At 36.2% G+C, this 26,828-nt stretch overlaps 1 protein-coding gene across 13 annotated transcripts in view; it reads left to right on the forward strand.

Moving 5' to 3' along the window:
• TMCC1 (transmembrane and coiled-coil domain family 1) overlaps positions 1 to 26,828 on the forward strand; it is a 238,932-nt gene that overhangs the window by 90,526 nt on the left and 121,578 nt on the right. The window contains exon 1 of one of the 13 annotated variants that reach the window (XM_074198504.1): positions 1 to 26,828. This exon is cut by the window's right edge and continues 1,909 nt beyond it. The exons of the other annotated variants lie outside the window; for them this stretch is intronic. The gene's annotated coding sequence lies outside the window, so the exon portion shown is untranslated. 13 annotated transcript variants of the gene reach the window in all.

Genomic DNA, 26,828 nt, shown 5'->3' on the forward strand with positions numbered 1-26,828 from the left:
TAAAATAAATAAAATCTTTCTAAAAAAAGTATTGCTCTTACTATATGAGACATTCTCTTGGTTTTGCTCATTTTGCTCTTCATTATTTCATTGAAGTCTTTCCATTTTTTTCTCAAATCATTGTTTCTTATAGCACAGTAATATTCTATTGTGTTAATATATCATGACTTGTTTAGCCATGCCCTCAATTGATGGGTATTCCCAGAGGTTTTATTTCTTTACTACCACAAAGAAAAGTGCTATAAATATTCTAACATATAGAGGTTCTTTTCTTTTTCCCATAATCATTTTGGGAAACAAACCTAATAGTAATATTATTGGGTCAAAGGGTATAGACAGTTTTGTTTTGTTTTGAACACTAGGCATAATTCCAAATGCTGATGATTTTACTGAAGAGTTTAACTTTATATCATGCTACTTTGCTAAAATTCTCTTTAGAGTTTTCCATATATATATATATATATATATATATATATATATATATCATCCTATTGTATTCAAAATGAGATAATTTTGGGACAGCTAGGTGGCACAGTGTTAGAGTACTGGCCCTACAGTCAGGAGCACCTGAGTTCAAATTTGGCCTCAGACACTTAATAATTGCCTAGATGTGTGACCTTGGGTAAGTCATTTAACCCTATTGCCTTGCAACCCCCCCAAAAAGAGATAGTTCTATTGCCTCATTGCCCATTCTAATTCCTTTGATTTCTTTTTCTTGCTGGGTATAAATAGATTTTTTCTTAAATTGATAAGCATTTACCTAAAAACATCAGCAAATATTATAGGTAATAGGAATAAGATCAGGTGTGAAACAGGGACTATTGGTCAATATTGTACTGAAAATCTAAGCAATAACAATGGGAGAAGAAAAAAGCATAAGAATGGACTATGAGGTAATAAAACTATCCCATTTTGAAGACAATAGGATGATATACTTAGAAGACACAATGGGCAGAAGCAAGTGTTGTACTTCATCAAAAGCATATTTTATTATTTTTATTGTTGATAAAATCAGTTATATTGTTTTTTTTTAATGTTAAAGCATTCTCTTACCTTCCCAGTATAAATCCCATCTGGTTACAGTGTATACATTATGTATACAATCTTAAAGATTTTTGCATTCACATTCATTAATGAAATTGATCTATGATTTTCTTTCTCTGTTTTTACTCTTCCTGGTTTAGGTAAAAGGAGTTTTGGTAGGATTTATTTTTTTTACCTATTATTCCAGATAATTTATTTAATGTTTGATAAAATTCATTTATAAACCTGTTTTGTTTGTCCTTGTGTTTTTTTCCTTAGGAAGCTCCTTTATGGCCTATTCAATTTCTTTTTCAAAACTAAGTTTATATATTCCATTTCTTCTTCTGCTACTCTAGACAGTTTATATTTTTGTAAATATGTACCCCTACTTCCTTTCTTCTCACTCTTTTCTTAACTGGAACTTTGTTTTCCAGTCTTACCATTCAACTAAAAACCACCCTTTTCACCATTATCAAGGATCTCTTACTTGCTAAATCTAACAACCCTTTCTCTCCTTGACTTCTGGTGACCTGCAGATGAGCACTGATCCTGATGTCAGGAGGACTTTGGTTCAAGTCTGCCCCAATCCTAGATGTGAGACATTGAGCAAATCATTTACCTGTTGACTGCCTCAGTTTCTTCCACTGTAAAATGGGGACAGTAACAGGCCTAGTCTTGCAGGATTGTTGTGAGACTCAAATGAAATTTGTCTAGAAGTTCTTCCCATGGTGCATGACACATAGTAGGTACTCTAGAAATGCTTGTTCCCATTCATTTCCCTTCCTGCAGCCTCAGACCTGAGGTTCATCACCCTCTTCTCCTGGATATTCTCTTCTCTCTAGATTTTGGTGACACTGTTTTCAATTGATTTTCTTCTATCTGTCTGATGACAGACCCTTTCTCAGTCTCTTTTGCTGAATCTTCATTCCACTTACACTCACTTACTTTGGGTGACCACAGACTCTCTCCTGGGGCCTCTTCTCTATACAATTTTGCTTGGTGCTCTCATAGATTCAATTACCATTTTTATGCTGACAATTTTAATGTAAACTTAGCCAGCCCTCCAGTCTCACATCTTTAAACAACTTGAATTTGAAGTCTCATAGACATCTAAAAAGAACTTACCTTCTCCACCCCATCCTAACTCTCTCTTCCTAATTTCCATATTATTGTTGAGGGTACCATCAGATATACCCAGTCCCCCAGCATCGCAAACTATGTGTCATCCTTGAATCCTCACTATCTCTTACTTCTCATATCCAGTCTGTGGCAAGCTCTATTGATTTTTACCTTTCTAACATCTCTGGAATGTTTCTACTCTACTCTGATACTGCCACCATTCTGGTGTAAGCCCTTATCACCTCATGCTTGTTCTATTGCCATAGCCTGCTGGTAGGTGCACCTACCTCAAGTTTCTCCTCACTCCAGTTTGTCTTTTTATTTTCCCAAATTATCAGTTCAATCATGTCACTCTCCTACCCAGTAAACTCCAGCGGCTCTCCCCAGTCACCTCGTGCATCAAATATAAAATCCTCTGGTATTTAAGGACCTTTGCAACCTTTGCAGTCTTCCCAGACCTTAATCCTATGTTATATTCTGTGATTAACTCCTTTGATGCTGCGTTTCCCTCCCACAAAACACTCATTTCCTTAGGGCATTTTTCTCTGTCCTTCACACCTGGGCTTCTCTCCTTCATCTCAAGTCCCAGCTAGACTCTCAACTTCTTCAAGAAGCTTTTCTTGATTGCCCTTAATTCTTGTGCCTTCTTTCTGTTGATATCTCCAATTTAGCCTGTATATATCTTATTTCTACATAAATATTTGAAGTTTTAAGCTGTGAGCCTCCTGAGAGTAGAAACTTTTACTTTTAACAGTCCTTAGCACTTACCACATTGCCTAGGCAAATAATAAATGCTTGTTGATTATTGACAACTGTCTCCAAGGTATGGCCCTTCCAAGGACAACATACGTTATCAACTGATAAAAATAACTTAGTTCTCTCCAGGAGAATGTGGGAGCCTGAGTTAGGGGAGGAGTCACTTTTATAAATATATCAGATATGTGATCATAGGAAAGAACTGGTAATGAATTCTTTATAAAAGGAGAAGAGAAACTCTCATAATGCCCCAGGCCCATAGTGTACCTATCACAGAGGAGATGAGAAGTGGTTTGTGACCCTCAGGATATGGAAAATGTGGTGCTAACTAGGGAGTGTTCAGGGGTCTGGATGCAGGCCCGCCATTGGTAGGGAATGGGCACTGAGAGACACCCAGCCTTCACCAAGGTTCTCAGGGCCATTCTCTACGATTGCCTCACCTGGTAGTGTTTGTTCCTGAGAGGATGGGAGGAGGTAAGAAAATAGCATTTTTCTTTTGCTAAACTAGGCTCAGATGGTAATTACTTTTCTCTTCTTTTCATGTATTATAACAAATTTTATGGTTATTCAAATGCTTATATAAAGTTGAAGGGAACTCTTAGGAATAAGTCAAATTCACCTCTTGAGACCTGGAAGAGAGTCAATATGAGGCATATAAATTGTCATTTCAGGGAAGTTCTTAAGATTTTGACTGTCCTGTCTGAGCAACGAGTTATATGGGTTATATGTATTTTTAGGTTTTAAGAAGTAAAGAACTTTGGTACTGTAAATTTAGCTCACAAATATGTTTTCTCAAAGACAGGCAGCTGAAAAAGAAGAGGGATAAAGGAATAAAGTGAGGGAAATCCATATTGGAAATTGGCACAAAAATGAATTTTAAAAACTAATCAGGTCTGGTTGAAATGAAAGCAAGGAAGGGGAAATGAATTTGACTGAGAGGAGAACAATTTGAACATTGATACTATTAAAGGCCCTGGAGTCAGGATGTCTTCAGTTTAAATCCAACCTCACATTTACTGGCTGGGTACCCTGGGCAAATCACTTCAACCCATTTGCCTCAGTTTCCTTGTCTATAAAATGAGCTAGAGAATGAAATAATCCAGTATCTTTGCCAAGAAACACCCAGATGGGATCATGGAGAGTAGGATCTGACTGAAGGGAATGAACGACAACCATCACAGAGCAGAAAACAAGACATGATAAATTTAAAATGCAGAGATAAAATGCAGGAATGGTTAACATGGGAATTTTTTCTCAGACTTTGTAGCTTTGTATTGAGGGCTTTAGTTTTCCTTCTATCTTATCTAGTCTCTCTTTATTCTCTATATTCCTCATATAACCAAGAGTATCCATTTTAGACTTTTCTCTCTAAGTAGTTTCCTTGCTTTATCAGTTATTGTAGAAGTCAGACAAGACACAACTCTGTTGTAGAAACCCCTGTCCTACTGTATCCATGATTATAGATCTTTTGCTGATTACTTGTTTCCCCTATTTCTCTAAAATTCTTCTCCCTGGGTTCATGCTTCCCCATTCTCCCAGGTGCCAGTTGCTTTTCCTCTACCATCCTTCACCCCCACCCCTCAGGTAAGTTGAATGGATTTTCTAAGCACCAACTTCCCCACAAAGTCCTCATCTCCTTTTACAGACATCTCCTTTCTTCATCCTGAAGAACCTTATCAGTGGAACTCTCCCCCTTCCCCACTGAAGCAAAACCCACTATTCTGCAGGCTCTTTTCAGCCTCCTCTCATGCTCACAAGCCTAGGTCTCTGCCCCAAGTGGTTTTTGGAAAGACATAACTAGCCTAGTTGGATGTTGAACTCTTTCCCTCCTGCTCACTGGAATGCTGTTTCCCAGGTCCCAATACTGTCCTGTCCACTCTTTGATTCTCATTTTTCTGAGAGCTGTTGCTCTGGGGTGACAGCTCTCCTCCCTGGTACTAGCAAAATTTCGTTTTGCAGAGTTGATACTATAGGATTGCCCACCCTTGTACCACTGGCAGTCAAAGTTCATATTTTACTGGTTAGGTAGCAAACTCACAAAGTATCTGCAAAATTACATACAATTTCAAGAGGGAGAGAATACCATTAACTGATAGTTGATGGAGGGAGCAGGAAAAATTTCCTGTAAGAAGTGACACCTGAACTGGGCTTGAAGGAAGCCAGGATTCTAAAAAGCAGAGATGATGAAAGACTTCATGTCAAAAAGCTTGATCCCTTGTGTAAAGACCTGGATGGGAGGCACTCTTGTACCTGAAGATCAGCTGGTAGGTCAGTTTGATTAGAAGTGTTTGTGGGGGAAAAAAATAGGAACAAACCCTAGAAAGGCTAGTGGGAATGAGATTATGGGATGCTTTTTTAAAATTCCAGGCTGCAATTTTTGTATTCTCCCCAAATGGAAAGCAGAATTAAAGAGTTTTATGTAGTGAAGACATACTTAAAAGAGTTATGTTTTAGGAATATCAATTTGACAATTATTTGGAAGATGGTTTGTTCAAAAACTGTAGGCAGGGAGATTGATTAGGAGTATTTTGCAATAGTCCATGTGAGAGGAGATGAGTACCATAACTGGGTAGAGGCTTGTGTGACTAATGAGAAAGACAAAAATGTAAATGATAGGGTAGAAGTAGAATTCAAGATTTATCAGTTCATGGGATTTGTGGATTGAAGATGAAGGATGAATCAAGGATGACTTAAAGGTTTTCACTCAGGTTGACTGGTAAGGATATTGGTGTCCTCAATAGAAATAGGGAAATTTGTAGTTGGAGATTGGTTGTGGGGAAAATATATTAAATTACATTCTCAACTCGTTGAATTCATTTTGCCTGTAGGACTTCCAGTAGGAGATATTTAACCAGTAGTTGGTAATATAGGATGGAGTTCCTTAGAGAAATTAGATAGTCTGCATCACCTGAATAGAGGGGGCAACTGATCAAGTTGGTACTGATGAGATTTCTTGAGAAAGTATATAGAAAGACAGAGAGCCGAGAGAGAGACACAGAGAGACAGAGAGAATGAGAAATGAGAAATAGAATGAAGAACCCTACAAGGGGAAGAAAAATGATCCAGATCTTTCTTTTGACTTCACGCGCCTTTCTACTCTACTGCCTACTTAATTTTGTTTTAAAACTTATGACATTCCTTTTCTTTGATAGAAGTATATCCTTTAGCATTGTAATTAAACTTATCAATTGATTTTAGTAACTTTTTAACTTACAAAAAATTTGAAGGAAAATTTATTTCCATTAGACAATTGGAGGATAGTTAGGAAAAGAGACAAAAGAAACTAAAGGGTGGATATCTATATTTAAAAATAGGTTTCTTGAAGTGGAATTCATTTAAATTAAAGTGAGAGAACCCAGATTCTCTGAGCCTTTGGGTCAGCTAGACACCACACTGACCACCAGGTGGCGGCATCAGAGCAGGACATGGGCACGTGGTATTTATTGGCTGGCTCAGCCTCAGAAATGTAAGTCAAGCAGAGAGAGTCAGGGGTTTGTCTTTGTAGGCTGGATATGAATGTTTTTAATTTAAAGGGTCCAGAAGATGGTCACTAGGATGGGGAAGGGATTGGGGATGTTTAATTCAAAGAAGACTTTTTATGGAGTGAAGATGATGTAATAACAGTCTTAAAATATTTGTAAGACTGTTATATGGAAAGGGGATCAGACTTGTTTAGTGTGTTCCAGGAGCAGCAAGTCAATATTATAGGATTATTCATTCTTGATGTAGAATCCTTAGTCTCTTTCAGTCCTTAGTCTTAAGTGTCTTCTGAAATCTCCTAGATGTTAGTGCTCTTTTCATCTCTAAATTATAGTAGTTTTACTTAATCATTAATGTTTCTTTTCCTCTCATAAAAGGGAGACTTCTTGAGTCTAGGTGATGTTTTCCATTGTGTCTGTTGGCTTGTCTACTTAGAAGTTTAATAAATGTATAACAAATTGAATTGAATTTTAAATAGATTTCACAGTTTAACAGGATCCTTTCAGGCAAGGATAGTGTTACTACTTGTTGGCAGTGTCATAGGGAATCTTATTCCTCTACTAGTTGGAATAAGTAGAAGGTTTCTGAAATCCTTTCCAATTCTTTTATTTTTTTATTTTTAGATTTTTTGCAAAGCAAATGGGATTAAGTGGCTTGCCCAAGACCACACAACTAGGTAATTATTAAGTGTCTGAGGTCAGACTTGAACTCAGGTCCTCCTGACTCCAGGGCTGGTGCTCTATCCACTGCCCCACCTAGCTGCTCCATTATTCTTTCCAATTCTTAAGGAATTTTCTGTGATTCTGATTATTCACACAATCACAGTATAATACACCTGGACTAGCTCTCAGTAGATTTGGTAAAAAAGTAATAAAATTGAATGAACAAAGAAGAAAGAATTTTCAGGCCTTTTCTAAAACTTAGTGTATCTCAGGGACCAGCAGAATAGCAGTTCTGTCCTCTTTAATGGAACACAACTCTCGATCACCTTGAAACTCCTCTAACATTGGTCAGGACAGACTGGCTAGAGGGGAGACTTTGAATATTCATATAGTTCTTGGACCTGCCTGCCACTCAGCCCCACATAATGGCTGCACAGAGACGGTCGCTCTGGGGCACCAGCATGCATTGAACTCTGAACAAGTCCATACGTGGCCTCAGATACAGGGTTTTGTGGCCCCCTGTGACCCTCAGTTTCCTCATCGGTGAAATGAGCAGGAGAAAGAATGGCCAAACACACTGCAGAATCTTTGCCAAGAAAACCCCACATAAGGCCAGGATGAGCTATTGGTGACCCAGTAGCCACAAGGCAGGCCGGGGCCTCCTCCTGAGGTCGTGCCAAGGTCTGTGTGCTCCCCAGTGGCGCACATCAGCCCAATGTTGGTTAAGGGCTTCCTGTGACTCTGTTGTAGGGACCCAGGCCCCAAGCCTTGGGGTATGAAGAGCTCAGTCTCACATCTGGGACACCGTGGCCAGTGACAAGAGAGCTTGAGGGCTTTTGTGGGCAACAGAGAGTAGATCCTATGGGGCTGCAACAGGAAGAGGGAGGAGGGGCAGACTGGCCAAGCAGCAGGTCTCCCCCAGCCTCCTTCTCTGGAGGATCCCCCCCCACCCTCTACTCCCAGATAAACCCACCAGCTTTTCTTCTGCTGTCATTGCAGTAGTGTTAGTTGGCCCTGGACCGGGGTGGGGGGAGGCATGCCCACTCACACTGGTCCTGAACACAACCTTCTTGTAATGTCAGAAGCCTAAAGCATACTTGTGTGACATGCTCACACACTAGCTTCTGTCCATTTTCTAATTCATCCCAGTTCCCTGTGTTGTAATGGTAGATTTGAGAGGAGGAGATGTAGAGACAGAAACATCCTCCTCCACAGACAGATCACTGACACATGTCACAGTCTTTATTCCACACACCCAGGAAAAAGAATAGAGTGAATTCCTTCTGATCTCTCTCTATATACTCTGAAAGCTTATCTTTTGCCTACTACTGAGCCAGTTTCATGGTTGTCATCCTTTCTTAATTTAATTCACTTCAGTTCACTAATGAGTGAATTGAAAGGGGACAGGATAAAAGAAATTATATTTTTCTGGAGGGAGGGGGGGTGGTGGTGGTGTGGGGAAAAGACCTCTACTTTGGCCAAGGAATACTAAAGACCTTGAAGCATCTATGACTCTATAATGTTCAGTGATCTAGGTCAAGAGGAAATGGATTATCCTTGCCTTGCACTTTCAAGTGTTTGGAGAAAATAGATTGACAAAGTTACCTTTTATTTATGGAGAAAATGGGGGGTTTGGGTGGCAGTATTTATGATAAACTAACTTGAGGAAGAAATATGGGAGGCACTGTGGAAAAATAGGCAGTTAAATTGGCCCTGCCAATTTGGAAAGCAATTTTGCCCTATAGTCAAGAAGCTCTCAAACTGACCTTTTGACCCAATTTTACCACTTTTACCACCCTAAAGAAATTAAAAAAAAGGATCCATATGTACAAAAATATTTATAACATCCCATTTCATGGTAACCAAAAATTGGAACCTAAGACAGTATTGTTATTAGAGAATGGGCTAAACAAATTGTGGAATATGAATATAATGGAATATTTTTCTGCCATAAGAAATGAAGTCTTCAGTTGAAGAGAAAACTGGGAAGATGGCCATGAACTGATGAAGAGTCAGATGAATAGAACTAGGAAAACAGCTTGTGCAGGGACACCACCCTAGGGTAAAAACAACTCTGAAAGACTTTAGAACTCTGATCAATATAATGATAAACCAGGAATGCAAAAGAATAAAGATGAAATAAACCACTTCATTTTTGGACATGGCTAATGTGGGAATTTGTTTTGCTGGACTAAGCAGATTTGTTTTGAGGGCTTTATTTTTTGTTTGTGTTTGTTTTAATTTGCTCAGTTTGGGGAAGGAAGGAGAAATTAATTGTTTTAAATGCTTGTTAATTAAAAAATTAAAATATGGAAAAATAAAAAAGAAAATGTAGAACTGAATAAATTGTTAGGTAAACTAGATATCACTGATTTATGGCAGCTTCTAAATGGGATCAGATTATTTAGAATAGACATTTTTCAGCATCTTATGGTATCTTTACATTTATAATATGCTAGGTTACAAGGAAATTATAAACAAATATAAAAAAGCTGTTGTAATAAACATATCATTTAGAGATGTTAGTGCAATTAAAGCACAATAGTATTCTATCACAATCATATTACATAACTTGTTTAGTCATTCTCCAAGTGGTGAGTATCCTTTCAGTTTTTGCCTTCACAAAAAGAGATACTTTAATGAATTAAGGAAATATGAATGAAGATACAGGCTTAAATGGAGACTTAAGTATTGATAGTCTGAATAAATGATTCAAAGAATTTAAGAAATAGCAACGAAAATAACCAAAGAAAAAATAATTATGCTAAAGATAATAATAATAAAAAATACCAAAGTTTATGAGACATTGCAAAAGCAGCCCTCAAAGGAAAATTTCTCTATTCAGAAACTTAGAGTAATGGAAATAGAAAAATAAAGATTACATCATAGAATGGGACATAAAATTGAAAAGCCTAGAAAATAAATGTAATGACTGAAAGTCATAATAATATTCAGGAAAAATTGAAATGTTCACAATAAGTGAATTCTGAAAGATGTGTCTATTCAAGAATTTTGAGAATATTTAGGGAAATAGATATCCTTTGCTTTATAGGCTTGGTATCTTAGAGCTGAAAGAAGTAAGGCTCATGGAGGAACTATTGATTCATTTAATAGGAATATACCAAGTTCTAGGCCCTCTGGAGATACAAAAATAAAACTGAAACAACTGTTGCTCTCAAGAAATGTCTTTTTAGTTCACCTTTCTTCTGTCTTTCTTTCCAAATATTTGGACAATTATTTTTTGATGATTTCATAGAAAGTGTTTCTAGATCAATTGTGATAATTTCTTTTATTTTTTAAACATTTTTAAAATTAATTTTTTAAAATTTATTTTAATTTTCTTTTTTATTTTGAGTTCCAAATTCTCTCCCTCCTTTTGGTCCCTTCCCCATTCATTGAGAAGGCAAGCAAGATGATTATCCATATTAGCCATGTTGCCTTCCACTCCCAAAAGAAAATAAAATAAAGTAAAAAAATATGCTTCAATCTTTATTCAAAGTTCATAATTCCCCTTCAGAGTAGAGATAGCATTTTTCATCATGAGACCTTTGGAACTGTCATGAATTGTATTGATCAGAGTAGCCAAGTTTTTCATAGTTGATCATTGTATAATCTGCTATTTTTTTCACTTCACTTTGAATCAGTTCATATATTTCTCAATTTTTTCTAAACTTATGTCCCTCTTTAAATAAATTAAACCACAATAGTATTCTATCACAATCATATTATATAACTTGTTTAGTCATTCCCCAAGTGATGAGGATCCTTTCAGTTTTTGCCTTCACAAAAAGAGATTCTTTAAATATTTTTATAGCAGATATTTTCCCTTTCTCTTGGATCACTAGAATACAGACCTAGTATAACTGGGGGCAAAGGTATGCATAGTTTGATAGTTCTTTGGGTATAGTTCCAAATTGTTCTTCAGAATAGTTAGACTACTTCACAACTCCACCAGTAGTATATTAGTGTTCATATTTTTCCACATCCTCTCCAATACTTTCTTTTTTGGCCATATTAGCCAATCTGATGGGTATGAGGTGGTATTTAAGAGTTACTTTCATTTATGTTTTTTTAACTATTATTGATTTAAAGTATTTTTCATATGACTGTCTTTTTCAGAAAACCACCTTTTCATATCCTTTCATTATTTATCAGTTCTCTAACTGGCACATATTTTTTTTTATAAATTTGGCTCAGTTCCCTATATATTTGAGAAATGTGGTCTATTTTTAAAGGTTTTTGCAAGGCAAATGAGGTTAAGTGGCTTGCCCAAGGACACACAGCTAGGTAATTATTAAATGTCTGAGGTTTGATTTGAACTCAGGTACTCCTGACTCCAGGGCAGATGCTCTATCCACTGCGCCACCTAGCCATCCCAGAAATGAGGTCTTTATCAAACTCTGACAATTTTTAACAGATTTGATATTGTGTGTGATAAAAATACATTAACCAAAATCCTCAGTTACTGTTCTGAACAGAAGAAAGTTTTTATTTGCTTTTCTCTAGGGGCACATTCCAAGTCTCACAAAAATGGTGAAGCTCAAAGAGCTGCACCCAAAGGACAGTCAAATAAGATTATATAGGTCCTAACACAGGTTTTCCTCCCTAACCCCCTTCTTCTTTAACCCATTGACTGAATCTCTGGAGGCACAACCTTATTCATGGAAAATCTACCCCAGCAACAGACACAGAGAAAAGAATGAAATGTTTTCATATCTTTCCCACCAGATGGTGAGATAACTTGGGACCTTCATCACTATTTAATGAAGCAATGTCTATGTTAGACAGCTCTCCCAGGTTGCAAAAATAGTCTTATCATAAAGCAGGTGGTTCACGAGCTTCTCTTTTGGAATGCAAGGCCTTTATAGGAGTAGCCTAATAATAATAATTTGTTTTTCTTAATATTTCTTAACTCTGAGAGAACTTCACTAAGAATATTAACCTTGTGAAGGTTTTATTGGGAATATTCCACTCAAATATTCAATTTATAACTTGTTTAGATCAGGAAGGATAAGTTACCTTAAGTCTTTGAAGACTTTGGCAAGTTGTTTTCCTAAGATTTCTTGCCTGATGCCTTTTATTTTTGCCAAGGAATTTTTTTTTGAAGTTGAACCTTGCTTCATATACACTCCAGATAATTCTACCTATGGTGTTTTCTTTGAATTTAAAGAATCCAAGCTAATAGTCAGGCAGTAAAACTTTTCTTAAGTGTTTTCCATGTATCAGCCACTGTGCTAAGAGTAAGGATAAAAAAAAAGTCCTTGCCTTAATTGGGTCACAGTCTCCATGGAAATGGTCATTACCTTTTAGTGGAATTAAAATAATTCTTAACGAATTAGCATTAGCATTTGACAAACTATAAAACCCACTCCTATTAAAAACACTAAGAAGCATAGAAATCAATGCATATTTCTTAAAATAAATATATATCTAAAATCAAGAATGAGTATTAGCTATATTGATAAACTTGAAGTTTGTCATTAAGATCAGAGGTGAAGCAAGGATATCTTTATCACCACTATTATTCAATATTGCACTAGAAATGCTAGCTACTATAACTATAGTAATGAGAAAAAGAAATTGAAAGAATGAAAATAGATGAGGAAACAATTATTCTCTGTAATTAAAATGATGGCATACTTAGAGATCTTTAAAAAATCAACTAAAATGATTTTGAAACAATTAACAACTTCAGGAAAATTGCAGGTTATATAAAATAAACCCACATAAATTATCAGCATTTCTATATATTATTGGCTAAATCCAGCAGCAAAGGATAGAAAGAGTTGCCATTTAAAATAACTGTGGACAACATAAAATACTTGGGAGTCTGCTTGCCAATACATACCCAGGGATTATATGGACACAATTACGAAACATTTATCACACACACACACACAAAAGACAGATGTAAACAACTGAAGAAATATTAATTGCTTATGGGTAGGCCAAGTCAATATAATAAAAATGACAATTCTACATAAGTTAACTTACTTATTAAGTGACATATTAAATTACCATGTTAAGAATATCAGGGAAATCAATTAAAAAAGTTAAGGAAGGATGCCTAGCAGTTCCATATTTCAAACTATATTAAATAGTAATCATCAAAATAATTTGATACTAAAAAAAAGTAATTTGCTATTTAGCTAAGAAATACAGTGTTACATCCAGAGAATGAACTATAGAGTCTGAATACAGATAGAAGCATACTATTTTATTTTCACTTTAAAATTTTTTTTCTCTCTTGGTTTTTCCCTTTTTTTTCTTATTCTTCTTTCACAACATGAAATATGCTTAACATGATTGCATATGTATACCTATATCAATATTTCTTGGATGGGGAGAGAAAGGGGGAAGAAAAATTTGGAACTCCAAATCTTATTAAAATATGAATGTTGAAAACTTAAATAAAATATTTCACAAACTTTAAAAAACAAAAAAAGTGGTAGAAATCAGTGGAATAGATTAGACACCAGAGATCCAAGTTTTGGTGGCAAGAACTCAACAAAATGTAATATTATCTAGATTTTATTGCATTTTGAATTTGTTAAATATTTCACAATTACTTTTTTTTAGGTGTTTTTTTTTTGCAAGGCAAATGGGGTTAAGTGGCTTGCCCAAGGCCACACAGCTAGGTAATTATTAAGTGTCTGAGACCGGATTTGAACCCAGGTACTCCTGATTCCAAGGCTGGTGCTTTATCCACTGCACCACCTAGCCGCCCCCACAATTACATTTTAATCTGCTTTTACCCACACTGGGGAATATTGTAGACTTTAGTGACCTCCAGCAAATGTTTTAACTTTGAAACTCTATTTCTTCATCTATAAAATAAAATGGGAATAAAGTACTTATACTGCCTCCCCTTCATCGGTCTGCGAATAGCAGATTGAATTTAGGTATATTAAAACATTTTGACACTGTGAGCCATGAAGAATTTTGAGGGAGCTAGAATTTTGTTGCTCTCAAAAGACCATAAACTTCATTATCAGAAAAATATAAAAAGAAAATGAAGATATTTAAGGGAATAACATTTAACTAATGTCCATATAAAATACTTTGCACAATTTATTTAAGAAATAAGGAGTATATCAAATCTTCTAGGAAAAAAGACTAAAAGAAAAATGGGATGAAAGTCATTTTATGTATTTGAATCTCTTTCCTTTTTGGTAAAATGATGACTTTAGCTAGATGAAGGGAAAGGGTCTTTACAGCTCTAACATTCTGTGTTCTTTGAAATCTTAAAAAATATCTCTTCTCAGACATTTAATAATTACCTTAGTTGTGTGGGACCTTGGGCAAGTCATTTAGCCCCATTGCCTTGCAGAAACCTAAAAACAAAAAATAAAAATGAAATCGTTATCATGTACCACATATATCAAGCAGACCAATATCATCTCACAGTAACTTTTAAGAGATATTCTTATATCCCCCATGATCGAGAAAGCTTTCATTCACTCCTTTCCTGACATTGCAAGGTAAATTAGTCCTTCAAGGGTTCATAACTTCTACACATATTGTTCAGCACTCAGTTCATTATGAGAGCTTAGTAAATCACTGATTATGGTGAAATGTTGCATGTAGTTTCTATGTAACAATACTTGACAGTAAATATTGGCCACAAAGTTTGGCAGATTGGAACAGGACTACAGTTATAATTTTATGCACCCTAGGGATAGAGAACTATTAGTCTCAATTGCTATGGTCATATCCTTTCTTTGGACAAAGAAAGATCAGAATACCATCCCACCCCCACCCCCCACCCCGCTTCTGCCTCCAGCTGATGAAATAAAAAAAAAACCCTTGTGCTTTCTCTGAGTCTGTTAATAGTATTTCATCCTCAAATTAGTTGTCTACCTGAATGAAATATTGTAAAACTGATTTACTTAAATTATTTGGTACTACATAATAATAAGTCATTAGGATGTTAAACAGGTTTTGGAAAATCTAGTAGCTGTCAAGGGATAACTACTTGGATTATGTGAATAATAAGAACATTTGACCCATAAGTTTCATTTAAAGAAATCCATCTATTCATAAGAAATAGAGCTATAAGCATCATCATTTACTTTTATTCTCTTTAAAAGAAATCAAAGCTCACTTTATGCAGGATTCAACTGACCAAGCTGGAATGATTACTAACTCTGAGCAAATCTGATAAAATTCTAAAATCAGTGCCAAAAGACAACACGAAGTTCCAGATATTAAGTTCTAAGGAAAAATGGAAGTTCTTTGTGTGTGTGTGTGTGGGGGGGGGGTTACAAGACAATGGGATTAAGTGACTTGTTCATGGTCACACAGCTAAGTTAGTGTTAAGTGTCTGGGGCTGAATTTGAACTCAGGTTCTCCTGACTCCAGGGTCCATGCTTCATCCACTGCGTCACTTAGCTGCTCCTGAAAGTTCATTTTTTAGATAAGGTGATACTGGTAATGTTTTAGACCTTGAAGCTGAATTATACTAGTAGAAGTTATGTGTGTGTGTGTGTGTGTGTGTGTGTGTGTGTGTGTGTGTGTGTGTATGCATGCGTGACTGCTACGACTGTGCTACGAGTGAGATAGTTGTGGTGAACATTTGTGTAGTGTTCCTATGCTCAACTTTGCAATTATCTTCTCTCTATTTTCACCACAGCACGGGAGGTCAGGGTGATTATAGTCTTCATTTTGTGGTTGAGGAATCCGAGGCCAACAGAGTGACCTGTCTGGAGTCCACAGCTAGTAAGGGTCTTGAGGCTGAATTTGAATCCAGGTCTTCCTGGGCTCAGGCTCAGCTCCCAGTCTTGTGCTTCTCTAACTGCAAAAAGCTTATGAAATAGTTCTATATTTAATAAAGCTTCCAGAAAATGCTGGCTTTCTTTTCCTTCTTTAAAAAATAACTCCCTAGTTCTTTTATGACCTTATTTTCTGTAACTTGGGTAAGACTTGAGTTCAAATTCTGTTGGAGATTCTTATTAGACACATGACCTCAGGCAAGTCCAATAGCATCTGTCAGCCTCCAGTTCTCTATCTCAAAATGGAGACAAGGGCTCCACCTTTGTCAGGTCCATGCCCTGTCCTGCTTCCCCTTGTCTTACAGGTATGTGTGTTGCATGTGTGTGTGTGTGTGTGTGTGTGTGTGTGTGTGTGTATGTGTATCCTCATTTTACGCTGTATGTCCCCAGGGCTTAAGTCGGCACCTGTCCATGCTTCATCAGTGCTGACTGAGGGATAGATCCTTACAGATCCTTAGCCAGCCTTTCTTTAAAGATCTGGTAATTCACACCTCCAGAGTCACCCCTCTCCCCCATTCTGCTTTTGGATGTCATTAATCACAAGAGGCTGGAACACCTTTTGGGATCTGGTAACAGAATACTGACCTCCTGGATTTCAATTATAACTTTTTGTGTTAGAAAGAACATTTACTACCATATCAATCAAAATACCAAAAATTGTTTTAAGGAGCTAGGAAAAATAATAAAATTAACTGAAAGAACAAAAGGTCAAGAACATTAAGGGAATTAATGGAGAAAAATAAAAAGATTGGGGCCTAGCAGTACCATATTTCAAACTATATTATAAAGCAGCAACCATCAAAAAACTATCTGATACTAACTAAAAAATAGTGGTAGATCAGTAGTATAGATTTAGGAACACTTGACATAGTAGTATATGACCACAGTAACCTAGTGTTTGATAAACTCAAAGGCCCCAACTTAACTATTTGACCCAAACTGCTTGGGAAACCTGGAAAATAAGCAAGAAATAGTTTATCTGTCAAATCTATGATGAAGTAAAAATATCACGACCAAACAAGAGAGAGAGGGCATTATGAAATGTTAAATAGATCATTTTTATGATATTGAATTATGAAATTTTTGTACAAATAAAACCAGTACAATCAAGATTGGAAAAAAAACCCAGAAAGTTAGGAAACAGTCTTTTTAGCAGGTATCTCTGATAAAGGCCTCATTTCTCAAATATATAATTGAATCAAATTTATAAGAATGCAAGCCATTCCCCAATTAATGCATGGTAAAAGGACTTGAATAGGCAGTTTTCAGATGAAAAAATCAAAACTATCTGTAGTCATATAATGAAATGTTCTAAATCACTATTGATTAAAGAAATGCAAATTAAAATAACTCGGAAGTATCATTTCATATCTATCAGATTGGCTAATATGACAGAAAAGAAAAATGATAAAGAAAAATGATAAAAGTTGGAGGGGATGTGGGAATTTTGAGATACTAATGCACTGTGGATAGAACTTATAAACTAATCCAATTGTTCTGGAAAGCAAATTGGGTCTGTGCCCTAAAAGCAGTCAAACTATGCATACCATTTGATTCATCAGTGCCACTTCTTGGTCTCTAGGCCCAATGAGATCATAAACAAGGGGAAAGAACCTACATGCCCCAAAATATTTTAGCAGCTCTTTTGTGGCAGCAAAAAAATTGGAAATTGAGGAGTTGCCCATCAACTGGGGAATGATTGAATGAGCTAGGTTATATGAATATAATGGGATACTATTGTTCTATAAGAAATGTTGAGCAAACAGATTTCAGAAAAAACTGGAAAGACTTACATGAATTGATGCAAAGTAAAGTGGGCAGAACCAAGAGAACATAGTATATAATAAGAACACTGTGTGATGATCAGTTATGAATGACTTAACTCCCCTTAACAATACAATGATCCAAAAAGAGCTCACAATGGAAAATGCTGTGCACATCCTGAGAAAGAACTGATGAATTCTGAATTAAGATCAAAGCAAAATATTTTCACTTTTTTTGTGTGTATGTATGTGTTGTGTGTGGTTTTTTTTCTTTTGTTCTGTTGTTCTTTTGACAACATGACTAAAATAGAAATGTTTTCTATGATTGCATACATATAATCCATATCTAATTGTTTATCATTTTAGGAAGAGGGGAAAGAAGAGATGGAAGGAGAAAAAATTTGGAACTCAGAGTTTTGTGTAAAAAGGGATGTTAAAATTTGCCTTTATGTATAATTTGAAAAAATACTAATATATTAAACAAAGAACATTTGTTTTCAAACTATTGCCCTCATTCCTAAAACATAACACAATACATAATTTTAAGGCTGTGTTGGTTTGAATAATACTTATTATTTTTTTAATTCAGTTTAATTCAGTCTCATATATTTTCAATTTTCCCCTAAGTCTACAAGAAGCAAAACATTAATTTATAGCTAAGCTGAGAGAGAGAGAGAGAGAGAGAGAGAGAGAGAGAGATACAAACTGGCCCCCCTTCACCTCTGACATGATTCTCTGCCAAATACATTTTTTTCTTAAATTATATTTTATTTTATTTAGTCAGCAAAAATCCACCTTCTTTCCCTTTTGCACTAACTTTTCCCTCTCATCCACATGCATATAGGAACAAAAAAAAAAAAACCCCAAAGCCTTGGATACAAAGAAAACAAAGCCAAATCAATTCCTGCATTGTCTGTGTCCAAAAAAAAATATATGTCTCATTATTTCCCCCTGTCTTTTATCTATCAGTAGGTAAACACATATATTTCATCATTAATTCTTGGAATTATGATTGGTCATTATACTAATCAGAGATCTCAAGTCTTTCAATGTTGTTTGTCTTTACTAAATTCTTGTCACTCCATAAAGGACTTGCCTGGTTCCGTTCCTTTCCCTCTGCATCAGCTCCTACAAGTCTTTCCAGGTTTCTGTGACTCCCTCTCACCCCCATTTCTTACAGCACAATAATATTCCATCATGTTTATATTGTCTGAAAAGGAGGGAACTGGACAGAAAGGATTAGCAAAGGCTCTAGGTAATCTGGTGCTGGAGCTACATCTGGATAGCAGAAGAAGGAGGAATCTATGAATTCATCTCCATGAAGTAGAGAGGAAGGCGTGCATCCTGAGCCTGGGGAGCATCAGGGAAGAGTCAGAGACGGTGTGTCAGAATAGAGTCTTGAGGAAGGAGCTGGCCAGGGAGACTGGAAGAAGATTGGGGTTCATTTGTGAAGGGCTTGAACTGTTCACTAGAGGCATTTGTAGTCATTCTAGAGTAGGGAGTCATGGTTAGATGCAAGGAAAATCACTTTGGCAACATTGTGTAGGACTAACTGGAATGGGGAGAGACATGAGACAGGAAGACTAGTCATGAGACTTGCCAAGGTCCTGGTGGAGTCTCAGGAGGGCAGGGACAAGAGAAGAAGAGAGATGGTAGAAGGAGAAATTGAGAGAGAAGAGCAGAGGCCCATGACAAGGTTGGAAGACTGGAAGCCTGCATTGTGAGTGGTTCTGAAGACACAAATAGGGAAGTTTAGAAAAAGGAAGGATTTGGAGGGAAATTCATTTTCAGACATGTTGGGTTTGATCAATCTCTGAGACATCCAATTTGAAATAGAGATTGATGAGTTATATGCATGGAAATGATAATTAAACCCATGGGAGAGAATGTAGTCATTGAGAGAAAAGAGAAGACAGCTTAAAAGAGCCTTGGAGTATGAGACATAATGTGACTGATGATGCAGCAAAAGAAACAGAAATATTTAGACTAGTTTAAGAAAAGTGCCAGGAGTACATCTAATATACTTATTCATTTACAAAAAGAAATAATTTTAACTACCTGTTAATAGATTTCAGAACATTAAAAATAGAAAAATAATAGTATAGAAATGTGTCCTCTGATCACTTCTATCTGAATTCCATCAAAAACATGAATGAAATAACAGTGATGATAACTGATATTTATATGATGTATTACAGTTTTAAAAATGCTTTACATGTATTACCTTATTTGACCTTCATGAAGGTCCTATGAGATAGGGTTCATTCATTTTTAGGCATTCCATCCCATTTTTATAGATGAGGAAACTGAGGCTCAGAAAGATTCTGTGCCTTGTCCATCCTTATACAACTTTTAAGTTTTTTATAGTGAAGAGCCAGGACTTTATCTATTATTCTAAGAGTCTTTCTTCTACAAAGCCCATCTTTTACTTAGTGGTCCTTCTTTTCATTCCCTCCTGGCTATCAGTACTTTCTCCCTTCTCCAAGGATTCTTAATTTAGTAATTACATATGTATTATATCCTCCAGTGAGGGAAGGGGCTCTTTTTTGCTTTTTATCTTTATATCTCCATTACTAGCAATGTGGACTTGCACTTAGAAGTCATTTTAATCCTACAGCATTTGTGTAGCCTTTCCTTTTTTGAGTTGTACTGAACAATAAGAGTCATTGAAAAAGTGAAATGGGCTATTTTAGTAGGATGTGGGTTTTCCCATGGTAGGCTTCTCACTTGTCATTTAGGAGAGATTTTTGTTTACATCTTTTTAGATGCTCAGTTACCTAAATTTTATAAGAAAAATGATAAAGAATGATCTGCTGGAAACAACTTTGGACTCCAGTAGTCAGATCCTTATTATAATCTTGGTACTACCATTAATGAATCGTCCAGACCACACAGTATGTCTTTAGCTCAGTTTTATATGACACTTGTTTTGTTTAGTGATGTTTTAAAAAGTCCTTCCTGGTCTTACAATCTTAGAGTTGTGAGGGATGTCAGAGATTGTCTAGTCCATGTTCTGGACCTCCTTCCTCTATTCTAATTTCAAATCTCTCACCATTCTCCATCTCTAGTGGCTGCCCTTGTTCTTTGGTGTCTCACTGTGATACTATGGAGTGGACCAACAGGATGAAAAACAGAGGGCCAGGACTCAATATCCCCAAAGTTGTATGGAAGACAAAGTCTGGAATGCCCAGTTCAGCATCCTTCAGTTGTCCCTAGAAGGTCTTCATGAGTTCAGGGCTTTCTGATTAATAGCTTCTCTCACTTTCTCTCTCCCCTCCACAGATCTTAGTAACAACATTGAATTCTTATAATAGTGAAAGGAACTGATTTTGAAGATAGTACCTGTTTTATTAAGAGCTCCCTTTAAAAATGTCATGAAATAGTGTCTCCCCTCCTCCCCCCAGATTAAAATAGAGGTTGAAACAAATAATATGCTGAGGACTGTTCTATGTTCCAGAGGTTCAGTTTAGCACTGAAAGCATTATAATCTGGGGTCTAGATTAGTAACAGTTGTGGAACCCTTCTGTTTTATTTTTAAATTTGATGAGTATAAAATTCGGCGTTGCTTGTTTATCTAGAGCTAAATCTAAATAAAGTGTGTTGGTACTTTAACAGCTGATTAAGGAAGCTTGCTCAGATAGAGGAATCCCTGGAGGTTCTGCCTGATCTTCAAGAAATGTGTAGTTTAGTGTTTATAACTCGTACTTTACTGGTCTGAATTGACCATTGGGCATTGCTAATGGATATGAGTGTTCCTCAACTCTAGGACTTAATTTGAAATGTAGTTCAGCTAGATGGCAAGGGGCCTTCTCCCTAGAGAATTCCACTAAGTTTCTCTAAAGTATTCTGACTGTCTGCTACATAGGGAAATTTCTGGTCCAGGAATATTAAAGGATCTTTGCACTCTTTAAAAATCATTTTGTTTTTTGTAGTTCCCCACTCAAACCAAAGCCCCAAAGAGGTAATGTTAAGTTTTGTCTTAATTCCATAGAGAGGATAATAGAAAAAGAATAGTTGCAGAGCTAATACCTTTTCTAGATTCTGCATTTCTATATTATATAATGCTTATTTTGAATTTGATCATTCATACAAAACAACTCACCCATTGACTCCATCTTATTTTACTATACTATACCATCATATTCTGCTCCTTCCTGTGTCCTGTCTATATATGCTCCTTCTAATAGCTCTTATAAATGAGAAAGTTAATATGAGTTAACAATATCTTCTTCCCATGCAGGAATACAAACAGTTCAGTATCATTAAGTTCCTCATAGTCCTTCTCTTCCACTCCCTCAATGGTTCACCAGAGCCCTGTACTTGAAGATCAAACTTTCTGTTTAGCTCTGGTTGTTTCAATAGGAAACTATTCTTATGGACTATTCTTATGAGTTTGAATCTTTTATTGCTATTAAAGTTGATCCAGGAATTTTTACAGTTTCAATTTTGGGACCTTTGGGACTGGAATTTTATTGCAATTAGTGAGTCAAGCTTATAATTTTATTTAAATAAAAATGCAATTATGTAAATTTTCTTCTCTTTCGTAAACTAAATTTATAGTAAATTTCTCATAATGATTGTTTTCTTTTTTCCTTTTTAAAAATTATTAACATTTGACTTTTTCTAATGTGCTTTTTTAAACATGGATTCAAATTTGTTTTGGATATGTAGATCATTAATATTTTAACGTTCCTATGAAAAGAGTTATGAAGAAATTACTAAATTCTACATCAGTCATTCACAAACATCTACTTAAGCACCTATTTGCCAGGCACTAGGGATGTGGAGACAAGCTTCAAACAGTTCCTGCCCTTAAGAAACATTTCTAGTCTTTTCAGGAGAATGTTCCTGTGTTTGTGTGTGTGTGTGTGTGTGTGTGTGTGTGTGTGTGTGTGTATTTGTGACACAACACATAAGACTTACAGTACGCACACAGAATTCCTTATGGAAGGTGGTGGAGGTGATGGGGTGGAGAGATAATGAAGATTGATGTAGGAAGTGGCTCTTTTGGACTGAGCTTTGACAGGAACTAGAGAGAAGGGAGTGCCTTCCAAGTGTAGTGGTGCTCCCTCTCCATGGAACTTAGGAGTTGGAAGGAGGCCAGATCACCCAGTACGGAGAAAGAAATTTAGGCACTGGGTCACTTCATTTCTATGTCAAAATTAAAACAAAAACATCTTAACTTCCTTTCTAATTAGCTATAATTTGGATTAGTTAGTGTAAACTCCTGGATTTTTAAGGGAGCAAACTTTGAACTAATTATAGAGCTAAAGATTACCAAGTTTTGTTCCTTTGATTTTTTTTTAATTTAAAATTTCATGGATATCTTTTAAAATGGCTGTCATTTATGAATTCTTCCCTTCCTTTCTTATCCTTACCTTAATGGAATATTTTATAAAAAAATGTTAAGCAGACACAACCCAAGTAGCAACTCTGTGTAATATGTATGCCACATATTGCCTCAGGATTGCCTTACATGTCAGATTCTTCATTAGTTTGAGAGGATCCTTTTTTGCCTTTTTTTTTTGATGAGCAGAATGATTTCATTTTATTTTTGCAAGTGAACTTTAATTTATTATTACTATTATTACAATAATTTTGTTATAAGAGTAAACATAACCCCCCCTTGCCCCCCCCCCCAAGAAGATGAGAAACCTCAAGAATAGTGAGAGAGAAAAAAAATTGTACTTCAATCTGTGTTCAGATTCCAATGGTTCTGTCTCTGGGGTGAGTTGCTTTCTTTATCATAAGTCTGCCAGAGAAGTTACTTCAATATTTTTCCCACAGTTACTATTACTAGCTGTACCTCCACTCTATTCCTTCCCACTCTCATTTCTTCTCCTCCTCCTCCTCCTCCTCCTTCTTTTCTTCTTCTTCTTTCTCTCTCTCTCCTTTAATCCTGGCCCTGTCCAAAAGTGTGCTGTATCTGAGGACCCTCTCCCTCAATCTTCCCTCTCTTCTATCACCTATTTCCCCCTTCCCTCCCCCTATTACCCCTTATCCCATCCCTTTCTTCTCATTTTTCTCTAGGGTGAGATAGATTTCCTCACCCTATTAAGTGTGTATGTTATTTCCTCTCTGAGCCATTTTGTCTTTTTTTTTTGGTAAGGCAAATGGGGTTAAGTGACTTGCCCAAGGCCACAAAGCTAGGTAATTATTAAGTGTCTAAGGCTGGATTTGAACTCAGGTACTCCTGACTCCAGGGATAGTACTCTATCCACTGCACTACCAAGCCGCCCCTTAGATAGCCCAATAATTTTTAAATTATTTCTTCTGGATCTATTTTTTGAGGTCGGTTGTTTTTCCAATGAGATATTTTACATTTTCTTCTCATTTTTGGCTTTTTCAGAAGAGTTTTATTTCTTCCTGATTTCTTGCAAAATCATCAGTTTCCTTTAGTTACATTCAGCATTTGAAGGAGTTATTTTCTTCAGAGAGCTTTTTTATCTCCTTTTCCAGTTGACCAATTCTGCTTTATAAGGCATTCTTCCCCTCATTTGCCTTCTGTTTTGCTTTTTTCCATTAGGTCTAAACTGGTTTTTAACATATTATTTTCTTCAGTATTGTTTTGTATTTCTTTCCCCAAGCTGCTGATTTGGTTTTCATGATTTTTCTGCATTGCTCTCATTTCTCCTCTCAATTTTTCTTCCACCTCCCTTAATTGCTTTTCAAAGTCTTTTTTGAGCTCATCCATAGTTTATTTCTCCATCTATATTCTATTTCTCTTGGAGGTTTTGGATATAGAAGCTTCAATTTTGTCGTCATCTGAGTATGTGTTTTGATCTTCCATGAGACTAAAGTAATTCTCTGTGGTCAGAGTCTTCTTTTTCTGTTGTTTACTCATTTCCTCAGCCCAAGACTAATTTACAGTACTTCCAAGGTTTGGGGCTTTTTTTGGGGGGGGGGACTCCCCACCCCCCCACCCCCGCTGGGATCTTTATTCCTCCAAAGTCTTATGCTCTCTTGCCTGTGCTTTGATATGTAGATGACCCCAGCACTCCCCCTGGAGCTGTAAGGAGGGGTCCTGCTTGGCTACCTAGCATGGAAGCCCAAACTGCAACGCGGATCCAAGTGTGGGCAGACAGCAGAGTCCCACCCTGAGGGAGAGCAGAGAAACCTCTGCAGTCTTCTCTGACCCCCCCACTTTCTGTGGGTTGTGCTCTGGGGGTGTAGACTGCATTCTCCAGATTCTCACAGCAGGTTCTATGGCTAGTGCTCCCTCATTCCACACTCATTCTGGTGTAACAGAATTCTCTCCCCACCCCTTCAAGCTGTTCTGGGACTATGCTGCCACCCGGTCTTTTTCCAACTCCTGGTTCTTGTGAAACATGCCTTTCCCGCAAAACTTCTGAGTTAATTTGGACTAGGAAAATGCATCACTCAGTCTTTCTGTGGGTTCTAAATTTTGGTTAGAGTCATAATTTGTTGACTTTTGGAGTTTTGGGGGGAAGGAGTTCCTGGGAAATGCTACCTTATGTACCATCTTGGCTCTGCCCCCTTTTTTATTTTTCAATTACTCAGATTTTTACTTCATTTTAATAATAATTTAATGTATATGAATTTGCATCAATTCATATACATTTTATGTTTTTCTTAGTTTCTCACTTGTTAGAGCACAATAATATTTTATTGCATTCATCTATCATAACTTATTATCTATACCTTTCATTGATGGGCACCTACAAATTCAGTTTCTTTGCTACCATAAAATATGCTTCAATGAATATTTTCATATAGATTGGACTTATATTGCTATGTTTGACTACCTTGAATTTACATGACTAGTAGTAAGATTAATGAGCAGTTTTGTTTTCCTTATATAACTGCATTGGAATGCAGAACAATTGAATCAATTATAGCTTTACCATGAATGTTTAAGTGGATTTGTATTTACTCAGCTTTTCCATCAACTTACTTTTTTCCCATTATTCATTGTGTATATGAATTTTTATTGTGTGAAGATCTCAAAGTTGTTTTAATTTTCATTCTTCTACCAGTCAGTGATTTGAAACATGTTTTCTTATGGTTGCTTATGCCTTAGAATAACTCTTTTGAAAATCGTTCACATCCTTTTACCATTTAATCAATGAGTTTTGATTAATGATTCATCCAGGAATGAATGTGAAGTGGAGCCTTCTTCTGAATTTTCCCAGTTGTTATGTATCTTTACTACCAGATTTTAGCAGTGCTATTTGATGCAGAGTTCTTATTCTGTCTCAATAAGAGGACCTGGATTTGAATTCTCCTTCTCTCCTTGTACAATGGTAAGCAAGTCACTTGATTGTGCCTGCTCCATGGTGCTTGTGAGATGCTTGCTGTGAAGTGGTTCCTCTCTTGTAGAATGAAGGCTTGGATTGCCAAGGCCCATCCTTTGTTGTCCTTCCTATACCCCTGTTCATTTGTGAAAGGAGAGAAATTCCAGCATTTACCATGCATATGCACAAAAAATAGAGATCAATTTTTCCTACCTCAAGGTACATCCAATATTTTGTCACTTCATTGATTTAGAAATCAGTTATGAGTTTCTGTAACATTTCAATAAGATAATGTTGTAATTTACTAAATATTCTCTTATATCATTTTTTATAAATTTCTGTCTCTCAGGGTAAATAATGTCTGAGTTCCCTTATAGTTCTAAATATGATCTGCATTATTTTAATAATTGTTATCCTTTTTTTCTTTTGTGTTTTATTCAGCATGGACAAAAAGTGTAGACAATTGTGCATTGTCTCATTCTCCTTAAAATTTTCTGGGGAGGGGTGGCTAGGTGGTGCAGTGGATAGAGCACTGGCCCTGGAGTCAGGAGTACCTGAGTTCAAATCCGGCCTCAGACACTTAATAATTACCTAGCTGTGTGGCCTTGGGCAATCCCTTTAACCCTATTTGCCTTGCAAAAACCTTTAAAAAAAATTCTGGGGAAAGCTTGATAAAGTGAATTTAGTCAGAATGTTTTTAATTATTATTTACTTGATTTTTTGGCATATTTTTAAAAATCATCTTCTTTCTTCCTACAAGAGTCATACATTGAAGATTTTTAAAATTACTTTTGCTTTGAGACTTATGAAATCCTTGGATATAGTTGGAGAAAATTTAGGGTAGTACTTCCAGACAAGTTGGATTGAGCTTTGACTTTTTTTTTAAATTGGGAATTCTACTTCAGTTGAAAAAAAATAACAGTTACCTCCCAAGAAGAGAACATCCTACTTGATACTCTTTCCTACTTAAACCTCTCCTCTATTTTTAGGCTGGGTGGG

The sequence above is a fragment of the Macrotis lagotis genome, chromosome 8, assembly GCF_037893015.1.
Source record: "Macrotis lagotis isolate mMagLag1 chromosome 8, bilby.v1.9.chrom.fasta, whole genome shotgun sequence".
Classification (NCBI taxonomy): domain Eukaryota; kingdom Metazoa; phylum Chordata; class Mammalia; order Peramelemorphia; family Peramelidae; genus Macrotis; species Macrotis lagotis.